This window comes from Psammomys obesus, unplaced genomic scaffold (assembly GCF_907164565.1).
Source record: "Psammomys obesus unplaced genomic scaffold, mPsaObe1.curated_primary_1811, whole genome shotgun sequence".
NCBI lineage: Eukaryota > Metazoa > Chordata > Mammalia > Rodentia > Muridae > Psammomys > Psammomys obesus.
Genome location: NW_026592776.1, coordinates 646422 through 658816, shown reverse-complemented (window position 1 = coordinate 658816; position 12395 = coordinate 646422). Strand labels below are relative to the sequence as shown.

The 12395-nt window shown below is 42.7% G+C and overlaps 1 protein-coding gene across 7 annotated transcripts in view; it reads right to left on the bottom strand.

Moving 5' to 3' along the window:
- Bclaf3 (BCLAF1 and THRAP3 family member 3) overlaps positions 1-9234 on the bottom strand; it is a 60476-nt gene extending 51242 nt beyond the window's left edge. For 6 of the 7 annotated variants that reach the window (XM_055615752.1, XM_055615748.1, XM_055615750.1 and 3 more), the window contains exons 1-2: positions 9117-9234; positions 7194-7232 (exon numbers count right to left, since the gene is read on the bottom strand). The gene's annotated coding sequence lies outside the window, so the exon portion shown is untranslated. The remainder of the gene's footprint in view (positions 1-7193; positions 7233-9116) is intronic. The other variant, XM_055615749.1, reaches the window with a different exon arrangement.
- Positions 9235-12395: the final 3161 nt, after the last annotated feature.

The following is a 12395-nucleotide window of genomic DNA, read 5'->3' as shown; positions in this document are numbered from 1 at the left end:
TAACTTTCCTTGGTGCTCTTCCTCATTTTTTGTTTGTTTTGACTATAATTCTAAATTTCTTTCTCCTTGCGGATTCTGGGTTTGTTCAGTAATTATTTCAACACATTTTATTTATTTACATGGCACTATTCATTTAAATAGGCATTCTCTAAATAGTGTATCCCAAAACCAAAATTCAAGTAATGTATGAGATATGTGCATGTATGAGATGAACTAGTAATCGGGAAATGCAAGCAAAATCCAATCACTTCTACCCATTAAATTTTTAAAAAGTGAGGTTGTTATTTTGGAGAGTAAGCAAATGTACGGCACAAGAGGAACCCTCATACACTGCCAGAATATAGCTAAGTAAAAGTAGTTTAGAAGCAGTTTGGAGGTACCCCAAAATATTGAACATGCCCATATCCAAAAGCTCAGCAATTCCACACATGACTCTCAAATTTTGGTGTGCATTATAATAACCTGGAAGGCCACTTAACAGAGATTGTTAGATCCGAAGCCTGGTATTAAAAGGACCACAAAAAGGTATTATTATTGTTGAAAGATATGGAAATAATAGATGCATATGTAACATATAAAGTATAACATATTTACTACCTGGCCTTTACAGAAAAAGTTTGTTCTTCCTATTTACATTTCCTTTCTTGAGAGATCCAAGACGGTGTTGCTGAGAGCACACTATGTCTGATCAGCAGCACAGCAGGGACTGCACAGTGACCAACAGAGGGAACTCTGTCCCCCCCCCCCAAAAAAAAAAAAAACACCAGCAATTGTGTTTCTTAGGTGAGAGGAAACCCCATGATGTGGGAAGCAATCCGGTCTGATCTCAGGTCACCCAGCTAAACTCCAGAAGAGTTCCTGGATTCCCTATAGGAGCTCAGTCGCCAGCCCAAAGCCACAGGCCTACACACACTACTCATTGTCCCAGGCAGCACTGTGGGCCCCCAAACACTGGAGACTGGATTCGCCAGTTGAGAGGAAATCCCCCGGTAAAGGAAACAATTGGGAAGGACCTCAGGTAAACCCTGGAGGAGTTCCCGGGCTCCCAGCAGGCGTTCAGTTGCCAGCACAGAGCCACAGGGCTGAGCTCTACTCACCATCCCAGACTGATCTGTGTGTGGACCCCTGTCGAGATGGAAACATCAGGACACACAGCTAATTCCCGGAAAAGTTCCTGGGTTCCCACAAGATCAGGGCCTCCAGCTACATGCCCATATGGTATGTTCACCAGTCACTGTTTACCTCTTGGGTACTGGGTTCACAAGCCTCAACCTCAGACGTACAGAAGCCTGGGACCCCTGGGATCAGCCCCAGATGCTGCTCCAAAGTTCAACCTGTCTCCCTAGTGAAACCAACCAAACCGCAGGTCTCCCTATTTCTTCAAGAGGGCTGCACCCAGCAAAAACAGTGTAAGAGCAGCAGCAGCTCACTAAATTCAGAGCAAGAAAGCCAGTAGCAGGGCAGCTGTCTCCGGGACTTCTGGTGAGAGGAGAGCCCCTGGACTCCCAAGGAGCCCAGTTACCCCACAGGACATATACCTGAGTTGAGCTGTGGCAATTCCCTGAGAAGCACCGACTATTCAGGGACCAAAAAGCTGAGGAGGCCTCCTTCAGGAACAACCATCTTCCTCCAAGGGGATTCTCCCCACCCCAGGATTCCAGCAGGCACCAGAAACTAACAGCCAACACCAGAGCCAGCCAGATCAGTAGAGGCCAGTGTAAAAGCACAACCAACAAAAACCAAAGCACCTCCAAAACCCATTATCCAGGGCAAGTACCCAACGTAAGTGAAATTCGAGAAAATGACCTTAAATCTATGCTCATGAAGATGTAATGGAGGAAATAAATAAAATCCATAACGAAATACAGAAAAATGAATTCAAAGAGATTACGGCTATCCATAAAGAAACGCAGGAAGATACAGCCAAACATTTTGTGGCCTTTAGAGAGGACATACTTAAATCACTGAAAGAAATAAAAGAAACAGAGGAAGTTCAAACAAGTAGGTGAAGGAATTGAAGGAAAAGCAGGAAAAAACAAACAGGTAAAGGAAATTAACAAAACCATTCAAGATCTGAAGATGGAAATGGAAAAATTAAAGAAAACACAAACTGAGGAAATCATGGAGAGGGAGAACTTAGGGAAGAAAACAGGAAGTACAGAGGTAAGCATAACCAACAGATTATAAGAGATGGAAGAAAGAATCTCAGGTGTAGAAGATACAGTGGAAGAAATTGATGCATACATCAAAGAAAATGTTAAATCTAAAAAATTCCTGACACAAACCATCCAAGAAATCAAGGACAATATGAAAAGACAAAACCTAAGAATGATAGGAATAGAGGAAAAAGAAGATTCCCATCTCCAAGGCCCTGAAATTATTTTCAACATAATCACAGAAGAAAATTTCCCCAATTTACAGGAGAAGCCAATAAGGATACATGAGGCCTACAGAACACCTAATAGATTAGACCAGAAAAGAAAATCCTCCTGCCACATAATAATCAAAACAGTAAGTATACAGAACAAAGAAAAAAATACTAAAAGCTGCAAGAGAAAAAGGCCAAGTAACATATAATGGCAAACCCATCAGAATCACACCTGACATCTCAACAGAGACTATGAAAGCCAGAGGGGCCTGGACGGATATCATGCATACCCTATGAGAACACAGATGTCAGCCCAGGCTACTATACCCTGCAAAACTCTCAGTCCTCATAGATGGAGAAAACAAGATATTCAACAACAAAAACAAATTTAAACAATAAATAACCTCACTACAGTAAAACTAAAAGTAGCCAAGCATACAAACACACTACCAACATCAAAATAAAAGGATCTAACAGTCAGTGGTCATTAATCTCTCGCAACATCAATGGACTCAACTCTCCAATAAAAATACACAGACTAACAGAACGGATGAGTAAACATGACCCAACATTCTGTTGCATCCAAGAAACATACCTCAGTCACCATGATAGACATTACCAAAAAGTAAAGGGCAGACTGAAACAGCACAGACCACTTTGGGCAGCAGTGAGAGGCCTCAGCTCAGAGCCTGCTTCCGTATTAAACTTCTGTCCTGAGTATTAAGTTAAAGTTCTTATTAATAGGCTTATATGATGTTAAGAGTATGAAATGTTAAGTTTATTTTCTACAAACTACTTGGTATCTTCATTACTACTTGTTAAAAATATGTTCTAATTCTAATCTAAAAGCTGTCTGGTAGATGACTGAAAAAGCAAAATGAATTAACTAATCTGTTCAATATGTAGAGCTGGCTTTTTGTTTGTTTCGGACTTTTGTTTATTTCAAGCAAGGTCTCTTTGTGTAGTCCTGAAACCCACTATGTAGACCAGACTGGCCTCAAACTCACACAGACCCACATGCCTCTGCCTCATGAATGCTGGGATTAAAAACATGCACCTCCTTGCCAGTTTAGAGCTGTTATTTTTATGTTTATTTTTAACAACTGTGTCACCCTGTCAAGATTTATATATGAATACGATCACAGGAAAAAGAAACCAAGTAATTAAAGTCTTGTTATTAAATTCTGGAAAAAAAAAAAAAACACCACCAAGAAAGTAAAAATGTAAAACAAAGAGAAAAAAAAGTCAAAAGGTAACCCAATTAATGAACATTTTTTCTTTACAAATCATTTATCTTATAAAGAAATGCATACAGAATACTCAAGACTGTCTAGAAATGTACTTAATGTCATCCTATATAAAAAGAACGTAACTCTGTAACAATCAAACTTTTTAAATGGATAAAAGCAATGAATAGACATGTCTCCAAAGTACTATAAAACTGACTAAAAAGCACATAAAACCACTAGTCATTGGGGAATGTAAATCAAAGTTATAACAGATACCACTCCATGCTAATGAAGCCAGCCATACTAACAACATTCTATGATAACACATGTTTTTAGGGATGCAGTGCTAATACAATCCCTACACACTGCTGGTGGAAATGTAAATGGTACAGTAAGCCACTTTAGAAAAGTCTGGCAGCTCCCCCGAAAGTCAAACATAGTGTTACCATATGGTCCAACTATTATCCATTCCAGATATATATGCAACCACAATAACTAAAAATATGACTCGACAAAATATTTTACAACAATGTTCATAGGAGCACTCATAATAGCCAAAAGGTAGAAACAAGTCAAATGTACATTAAGAAATGAATGAGCAAAATCTCATACATATACAGTAGAATCTCTAACCATAAAATGTGGAGTAAATATTAAGTCATGCTTCAACATGGATGAACCTAAAAGTAGAGTGTCAAGTGAAAGAAGTTATTCACAAAAGATCTCATACTGTATGCTTTCATTTATGTAAAATATCTAGAATAGGCAAAATCCACAGAAATGGAATGATGGCTAACGGGCTTAATGTTTTTTTCATTTTTCTTTAGTTTTTTTTTTTGTTGTTTGTTTTTTTTTTTTTTTTTTTTTTTTTTTTTGAAACAGGTTTTCCCATCAGGAAGACTGGCCTCACACTTACTATGTAGGTGAGGATAATGACCTTGGATTCCTGATTCCCCCCTCCTTATATCATCCAAATCCTGGGATCCTTATATCATCCAAGTCCTGGGACTCTGGGTATCTAACATCACACCCAACAAGAGCTTTTTGGGTGAAGAACTGTTCTGGAATTAGACTTATGGTAATGTCTGTACAACTGTATGAAAATACTAAAAATACTGAACTGTACACTTAAAATGGATGAATTATGCAAAAATATTCCACACTAAATGCAAATTCAGTATTTACAAATGCAATGAATTAAAATTCTCCCAGGAAAGCCTTTGCAGCAAGAGACCACAGGAATAAGAGGATGATCAGTAGCTCAGAGGAAAGGAGAAAGCAGCAGTGAGAAGATCAGGCGTGGTCACAGAGAGCATGTTACCTCATCACCAATTCTTCAGTAAGAAAGAGCTATAAGTGCACATGGAATCCCATTGTTGCTTATCACTCTTACTTTGGTTACATGGATTAAAGTAATTCCTGTCTCACACAAAGATAAACAGAAAAGTAAACACGTTAGAAGGAAGTTAAATGCAAAGGTAGGCCCCTTAAAAAATTACTAATGTTCCTACAGGCTGGGGACATAGCTCAGTAGGTAAAGTTCTTGTCACACAAGCACAAGGACTTAAGTTGGATTCCCCAGAACCCATGTGTTGATTTTTTTTTTTAAAGGGCCTACAAGTCTCTCTTTCACACATGGCATGAACTCGGATATACACAATAAATATGTGTAAAAATGGCCTTTTTAAAGATTTGTTTTTATATTCTATGTATATGAGTGTTGGTCTGCATGTCTGTGTGTGTGTGCATTATATTGTGCATGTAGTGTACACTAAAACCAGAAAAGGTCGTCAGATGCCTTAAAACTAGAGTTTCAATACTTGTGAACAATCATGTGGGTGCTGAGATATGTGTGCTCTTTAACTGCCGAGTCATCCCTCCACCTTAAAGAGATGTTTATTTAAAAAAAAAAAATCTGACAATAAAGCCAAGCTTACCCCTACAATCCTGGTGCTTTGGAGGCTGAGGCTGGAGGCAATCTGAATTTGAGGCCCGCCCGGGCTCCACAATGAGTCTGAAGTCAGCCTGCGCTGTAGAGTAAAACCCTCTATCAAGGGTATATATGTATGTGTGTGCGCACATAGACACAAAGACTAACTACGTCATCGAGTTCTATGAGATGTATTAAAAAAACAACAGTGGCCAGTCAAAAATTCACTGTATGAGACTGAAGGGACAGATGCATCAATGAAGTGTTCACCATGCAAGAAGACCCAAATTCAGATCACCTACATGAAACCTCGTACAACCGCCCAACTGTAATCCCTGGGCTGGAAAGGCATTGGCTGGCCAGCCAATCTAGCACAATGAATGAACTCCAGGTTCAGTGAGAAAGAGTGTCTTAGAAACAAGGCAGAGGACAATGAGCTGGCTCAGCAGATAAAGATACTTGGCACTTAAGCCTGACTGCCTTTGAGCCCCCAACTCCACGTAAAGATAAGAACTGACTCCACAAAGTTGTCCTCCGACCTCCACATGTGTCCCAGCACACATGCATGCATACCCCCACTCTAATAATAAATAAAGATTAAAAAAAAAATAAGAGATAACTATCAAGGAAGATACCTGATACCAAACCTCTGGCCTTGACATGCATGTAACACCATTTGCTCATTTACAAATCATTATTGATTTACAAGATTTTTAAAAACACTTAAAACAACAACGGAAGGAGCCTGGGAATGTAATTTAGTACAGTGCATGCCTGCCTGCATGAAGTCCTAGGTTCAGTCCCCGGAACCATATAAACCGATAGTTCTCAACCTGTGGGTCACAACCCCTTTAAAGGTCTATTGACCCTTCCACAGAAGTCCCCTGAGACTATCGGAAAACACTGATATTTACATTATGACTCATAACAGTAGCAGAATTAGTTATGAAATAACAATGAAAATAATTTTATGGTTGGGGGGGTCATCATAACATGGGAAACTCTATTAAAGGGTCAAAGCATTAGGAAGGTTGAGAGCCCCTGATATAAACCAAGTGTGATACACACACTTCTGAAATCCCAATCCTGAAGACACAGAGGAAGATTAGAAATCCTAAGTCCTGCTCAGCTACAAACTGAGTCTGGTCCATAGGAGACCTTGTCACAAGGAAAGAATGAAGGGAAGAAAGAAAAGTGATTTAGGTGTGTAGTAACATATGCCATAATCCCAGTACAAAGGAGTCCAAGGCCAAAGGATTACAAATTTGACTCAAGGTGGTCTAAATGTGACCCTGTCTCAAAAAACAAATGAAAAGAACTGAGGAGCTATGTTCAAAAAATTTATACATTACCAAGAATAAGTTAAACTTCAAATTTGAGAGTACAAAAGCATGGTTTGGGGCAAAAGAGTTGTCACAAAAGAGTTTTTGAAACTGGATCTCTGCTTTTTGTTGTTGTTATTGTTATGTAGCTCTGCCTTTCCTGGAACTCACTCTGTAGAGCAGGCTGGCCTTGAGCTCAGAGATCTTCCTGTCTCTGCCTCCCGAGTGCTGTGACTTAAGGCCTGCACCACTAGAAACTGGATCTTAAGAGAGTGTGTAGGGTGGTCTCCAATTTGTGATCCTCGACAAACTCGACAAACAGGTGATTTACAGGTGTCACGTACCTGTAATCCAAACACTCAGGAGCCTGAGGCAAGGTTGGGCTGCAAAAGGGAAAATTATTTCTTTTTATTCACTTTACATCCTGGTAGGATTTTTTTTTAAATGATGTATAAGTATGTACTTATATCCATACGTCAATGTGTATGCAACCATTTGGAGACCAGAGATAGACACCTTCCTCAGAGACAGACATCTTCCTCAATAGCTCTCTACCTTATTTTCTTAGGACAGGGGTCTTTCATCCAAGCCGAAGCGCACCATTTCAGCTTAACTGGATGGCCAGCAAGCCCCAGGGACTCTCCTGTTTGTGTCTTCTGAGAACTGGGATTAGAAATAAGTACTGCAGGGCTGGCTTTTTATTCAGGTGCTAGGGCTTCATCTGAACCCGAGTCCTCATGATTACACCATAAGCACTTTACTAACTGAGCCATTTTTGCCCAGCTCAAAGAAATTTCCTTTTTTTTTTAAATTTTTTTATGCTTCAAGATGCTTTACGTGCTCTGAATTTTTTTACAAGAAAGCAAAGCCTGTAATAAGACAAGGTATGTGAATGCACTTTCAATAAATATCTCATACGACTTTAAAAGTTCATTACTGAGAAAATACCTCTTAAAAAGTTAAGTGATTTGGCCAAGGTAATCAGACATATTATAATTCAATGAAGTCATGTCTTCAAATCTCTCATTCATTTAGAAAAGGCCTTACTAAACTAGTTTTTCAGGAAGTTGAGTTAATGAACTACTATCAATAAAGAAGGAGAATAAAATAGGCATGGGGGACATGCTCCTGTAATCCCAGCATTTAGGAGCCAGAGGCAGGAGAATCCGAAGTTCGAGACCATCCTTGGGTACACCGTGAGTTCAAAGCCAGCATGGGCTAGAAGACTCTCCTTAAAAAAAGAAAGAAAACCCCAACAGAAGTGAACAAACAAGGCTCATTATGAAACTGCAGCAAAGCCTTTTAAAGTTTTTTTTGGACCTGTTCACATCTAGGAAAGAAATGTTAAATCGTGCCAGGCCTGGCGGTGCAGGCCTATACTACCAGCTCGTCAGAAGGATAAGGTAGAAAGTCTGAGTACTGCCCTGCTTGAATGAGCTAAACACCAGCTTGAGTTGAGTGAGACCTTGTCTCAAAAGGTACATAGCTCTATGGTGAAGTGCTTGCTTGGCATGGAGGAGGTCCTAGCTTTAATCAACAAGGTTGTAAAAGGGGGAAGAAAAAAAAAAACTGCTCAAAAGGTAGCCTGACCAGGAGCATAGAGAACCTTGTTTTCTACTGGTAGTTTGTAATTTCTTGCAGAAAAGAAATCACTCAAGGTGAAGCTCAAAAATTACCCCCAAGGGGAAAATATTTAGGGGGCTAAGTTTCTCTAGGACAGTCCTGACAGTGACACAGTTGACTAAATTTCTCATTGCCGTCTTTACTACTCTTCGATGTTCTCCCAGGAGGTCCCTCACGGACAAAGCCTGGGCTCGGGTCCCGAGGGCGAAGCGTCTGAGGAGGCCTGAGAGCAAGGGCTCAGACCCGAGGTACCGCCCCCTTCCTGATTCCTAGGGCAGACACTCCACTCGGGGAACAAGAGCTGCCACCTGCCCGTCGCCTCAGCCGGGGAAGACTCGGGAGGTGGGCAGGTGCTGCGACTCCGGGCGGCTCGGCAAAGGCACTCATGGGACAGCCTCGGAAAGCCCGCTGGCCAAGCGCGCCAGGGGCCTGTGCTGCGCGGGCGACAGCGGCAGAGGGAAGGCGCGGGCCCAGCGTGAGGGGAAGAAGGGATGTTATCGCCCAGAGAAGCTCAGCTTGCCCGCCGCCCCTTCCCTGCCGCCCCTCCCGCCACCGTGAGAACCGCCTCTCCCGGGTGAAGGACACACCCTCCCTCCCTTGCAGGCCCGGGCCTCCTCGCTCCGCTTGCCCCCGGGACCGATCACCTTGCAAGGAAGTCGTAGCCATATCCGTCGCTGTCGCCAAGCCTCTAACGCCACCGAAGCCGCAGGTCCCTCCAGGCCTCGCGATCTTGCTCAGCTCCCGCCTCCTGCTCCAACAAGCACCCAGCCACACCCGCGGGTCCACGAGACCCGGAACCACTTCCTTCCTTAATGGTATTGCCCCACCCCCTATCCCCGCCCATCGTGCCTGCCTCGCGCCAAACTTGCTTTCAAGGAGAAGCTAGGGCTCCGAGCCCCGCCCAGGCTGCTCCAGCAGACACTCTAGCGCCCTTTGCTGGCTGAGCTCACTGCGGTTACCTGAGACGCTAAAGCACAGGCGAGCCCATCAGGCTGGAAGAAAGGGATGAACTGGATGGTGCAAGTCCTGGGCTCTTTGGATTTGGAGAATGCGGTCCTCTAGTCCCCTCGGTCTTCCTGCCTTGTCGGCAGCTACACACACCAAGAGGCAGAGGTATCCACCAAGCATTTCTAGCGCTTTACTTGGCCCTCAAAGTCATTACAGAATCAACTCATCTGAGTCCGCGTCTCCCTGGCCTCCATTCCCACCTACTTAATTTCTAACCAGTCACCTAACTTTTAACCATTTCTCATAACCTCAAATGAAGCTTCTACTTGGAAAACAGAAACTTCTGAACTCTTCAAATAGGTTAATGGTACCAATAAATACCAATCCCTCCCTGTCTTCTCTCTTTTTTATCTTTTTTTTCTTCTTTTTCTCTACTCACTTCTTCCTCCTCTTCTGTGCCTACAGGGCGCTGTTTGTATGCACATATGTATATGTGTCTGTCTGTCTGTCTCTGTATGTATGAGTGTGTGTCTCTGTATGTATGAAGGTCAGAGGGCAACCTCAGGTGTCATTCCTTAAGGAGTACTTTGGAATACAAAACACCTTTGTTTTGGATAACAGGGTCTCTCACTGCTCTGAAACTCTCTAAGTAGGCTAAGCTGGCTGGCTTCCAAGTCCCAGGGATCTTCCTGTCTCTGCCTCCTCGGTACTGGAGTTACAAGCATGTGCCATCATGCCTGTCTCTTTTTACACAAGTTCTGGGGCTCCAACTCAGGTCCTGACCCTTGCAAAGCAATCCCTGTCCTAACAGAGCTATCTCCCTTCCCTTCCTATTTATCACTCTATCCCTCACCCTCCATCGACTGTGCTGCAGATGGAATGTAGGGCCAAGCAGGCAGTGTGCAAGCACTCTACCACTAAGATAAGCTCCTAACCTGGCTACTTCCAAAGTTTCTTTTCTCACACAGTCTACATCATCACCAAAGGGAATGTGTCCTCTTCCTTTGAAGTTTTCCCACTGGGCAATTTTAATACACATTTTTCTCCCTTGTAAAAACAACTACTCCACCTGTTACTGTTACCCGCTGACACCATGATCCTGATTTTCGTCTTTCGTCTTTGTAACATTTACAATCATCATCTCAAGGAATCCAGCCTGTATGAGTGAATCATTTTTCCTTAGCCTCTTTTAACCCAAACGACCTTAAAAGTTTGTGCATGTGTATGCAGTTCGGGTGAGAGGTCAACCTCGTGTATGGTTACTCAGGAGCAGATCACTTTCATTTTTCATTCTTCTGAGACAAGGAATTTTATGGAAACCCAATGTCCTGGCTAGTTTTGTACCAACTTAACACAAGCTAGAGTCATCTTAAAGGAGGGAACCTCAACTGAGAAAAATACCTCAAAGACCCGGTGTACAGCAGTGTCTTAGTTAGTGATAGATGAGGGTGGGCTCAGTCCACTGTGGGTGGTGCTACCCCCAGGAAGGTGGTCCTGGGTTCTATAAGAAAGCAGGCTGAGCCAGCCATAAGGAGCAAGCCAGAGAAGCAGCATCTCTCCGTGGCCCCTGCATCAGCTTCTGCCTCCAGGTTTCTGCCATTTGAGTTGCTGTCCTGACTACTTTCAACAAAAGACTGCAGTGTGGATGTTGAAGCCTAAGCCAAATAAACCCTTTCCTCCCAACTTGCTTTTGGTCATGGCGTTTCATCACAACAATATAAACCCTAACTAGGACACCAGAGCTCACCAATTAGTCTAAGTTGGCTGGCTGGCAAGACCCAGAGATCCTCCTGCCAGTCTGGAATGGCAAGTTGGTAGCCACCACACCCAGTTTGTTTAGTGGATTCCAGGAATCAAACTCAGGTCCTCAGCATTCTACCAACTGAGCCATCTCTCTAGCCACCAAATAACCTTTACTTCTGCTGTGTCCACCCATTCTCATGGTGATGTACTCTAGAAAATCTGTCAGGTGTGCCTGAACCTTCAGCCCATAGGCCACATGTGTCATATAATAGGTTTAAATGCATCTAAATGGTTCTTTTTCTGTTGCTCAATTATGTGGTTCTTACCTGTGAACCTTGTATGTGCCAATGTCATGTGCCAGAGCCCACCGGCAGAGTCAAACAATTCTTGAGTGGGGAGTGAGGATTGAAAAACAAAATAACACAAGACACAAGGGATCAGCTTGAGAGGGCTGTCAGTAAAAACTGTCACATTCTGTTTTATTCCATAGCTCCTTCCTTGAGTCAGAACAAAGCACCTCAGTACAATGAATGGATTCATGGAGAAGTCAAACTTGTTTACCTTGACCACCTCTCTGTGTGATCCTCAAACAAACAAAAGGAAGGAGCTTGGCAAAACAATCCTACTTATCTCTGTCTCAAGGTGAAGGCCAGGGTGAAAACCTCGTTTTCATTGAAAACTCAATAACAAAGCAGCCTGAACAAGCAGCTCTCCACAGTCATGACAAAAGGTAGGAGATACCTGACTGCTCTGTTTCTAAAATCATGCATTTTTTTAAAATCCTATTTATTTGGAGTCACAATCCCCATCCTTGCTATAGTATGTCTCCCTTAGTCTGAACACACAGTCTTTACTGACCATAGAGCTCTCACTTCCCATAAATTCAGCATAAACCCATGGTTTCTATAGCAGTCTCCTCTGAATTAGAACATTCCCTTCGGGAAGGAGAGAAGGAGGAGACATATTATTTAGTAGATTTCCACACCTCTGAGAAAGCTGAAAGCTGTAAGGTTTACCAGGTCCCTTCCCCATTGTTACTCAAGTCATAAATGACTTCTGGGGAGGAGACTGACAACCAAGCTGCCCAGAGAAGGGCCAGGCAGCCTAGAGGATGCTTCTGGCACCTGTTGAGCTGCCGTAAGCTGTGAAGACAGCTCCAGGATGCAGATTTCTTGGGCTGTCACACATGTTGGAATGGGCCTTTTAGTGATGCAGCTGCTTTTGAATCATCT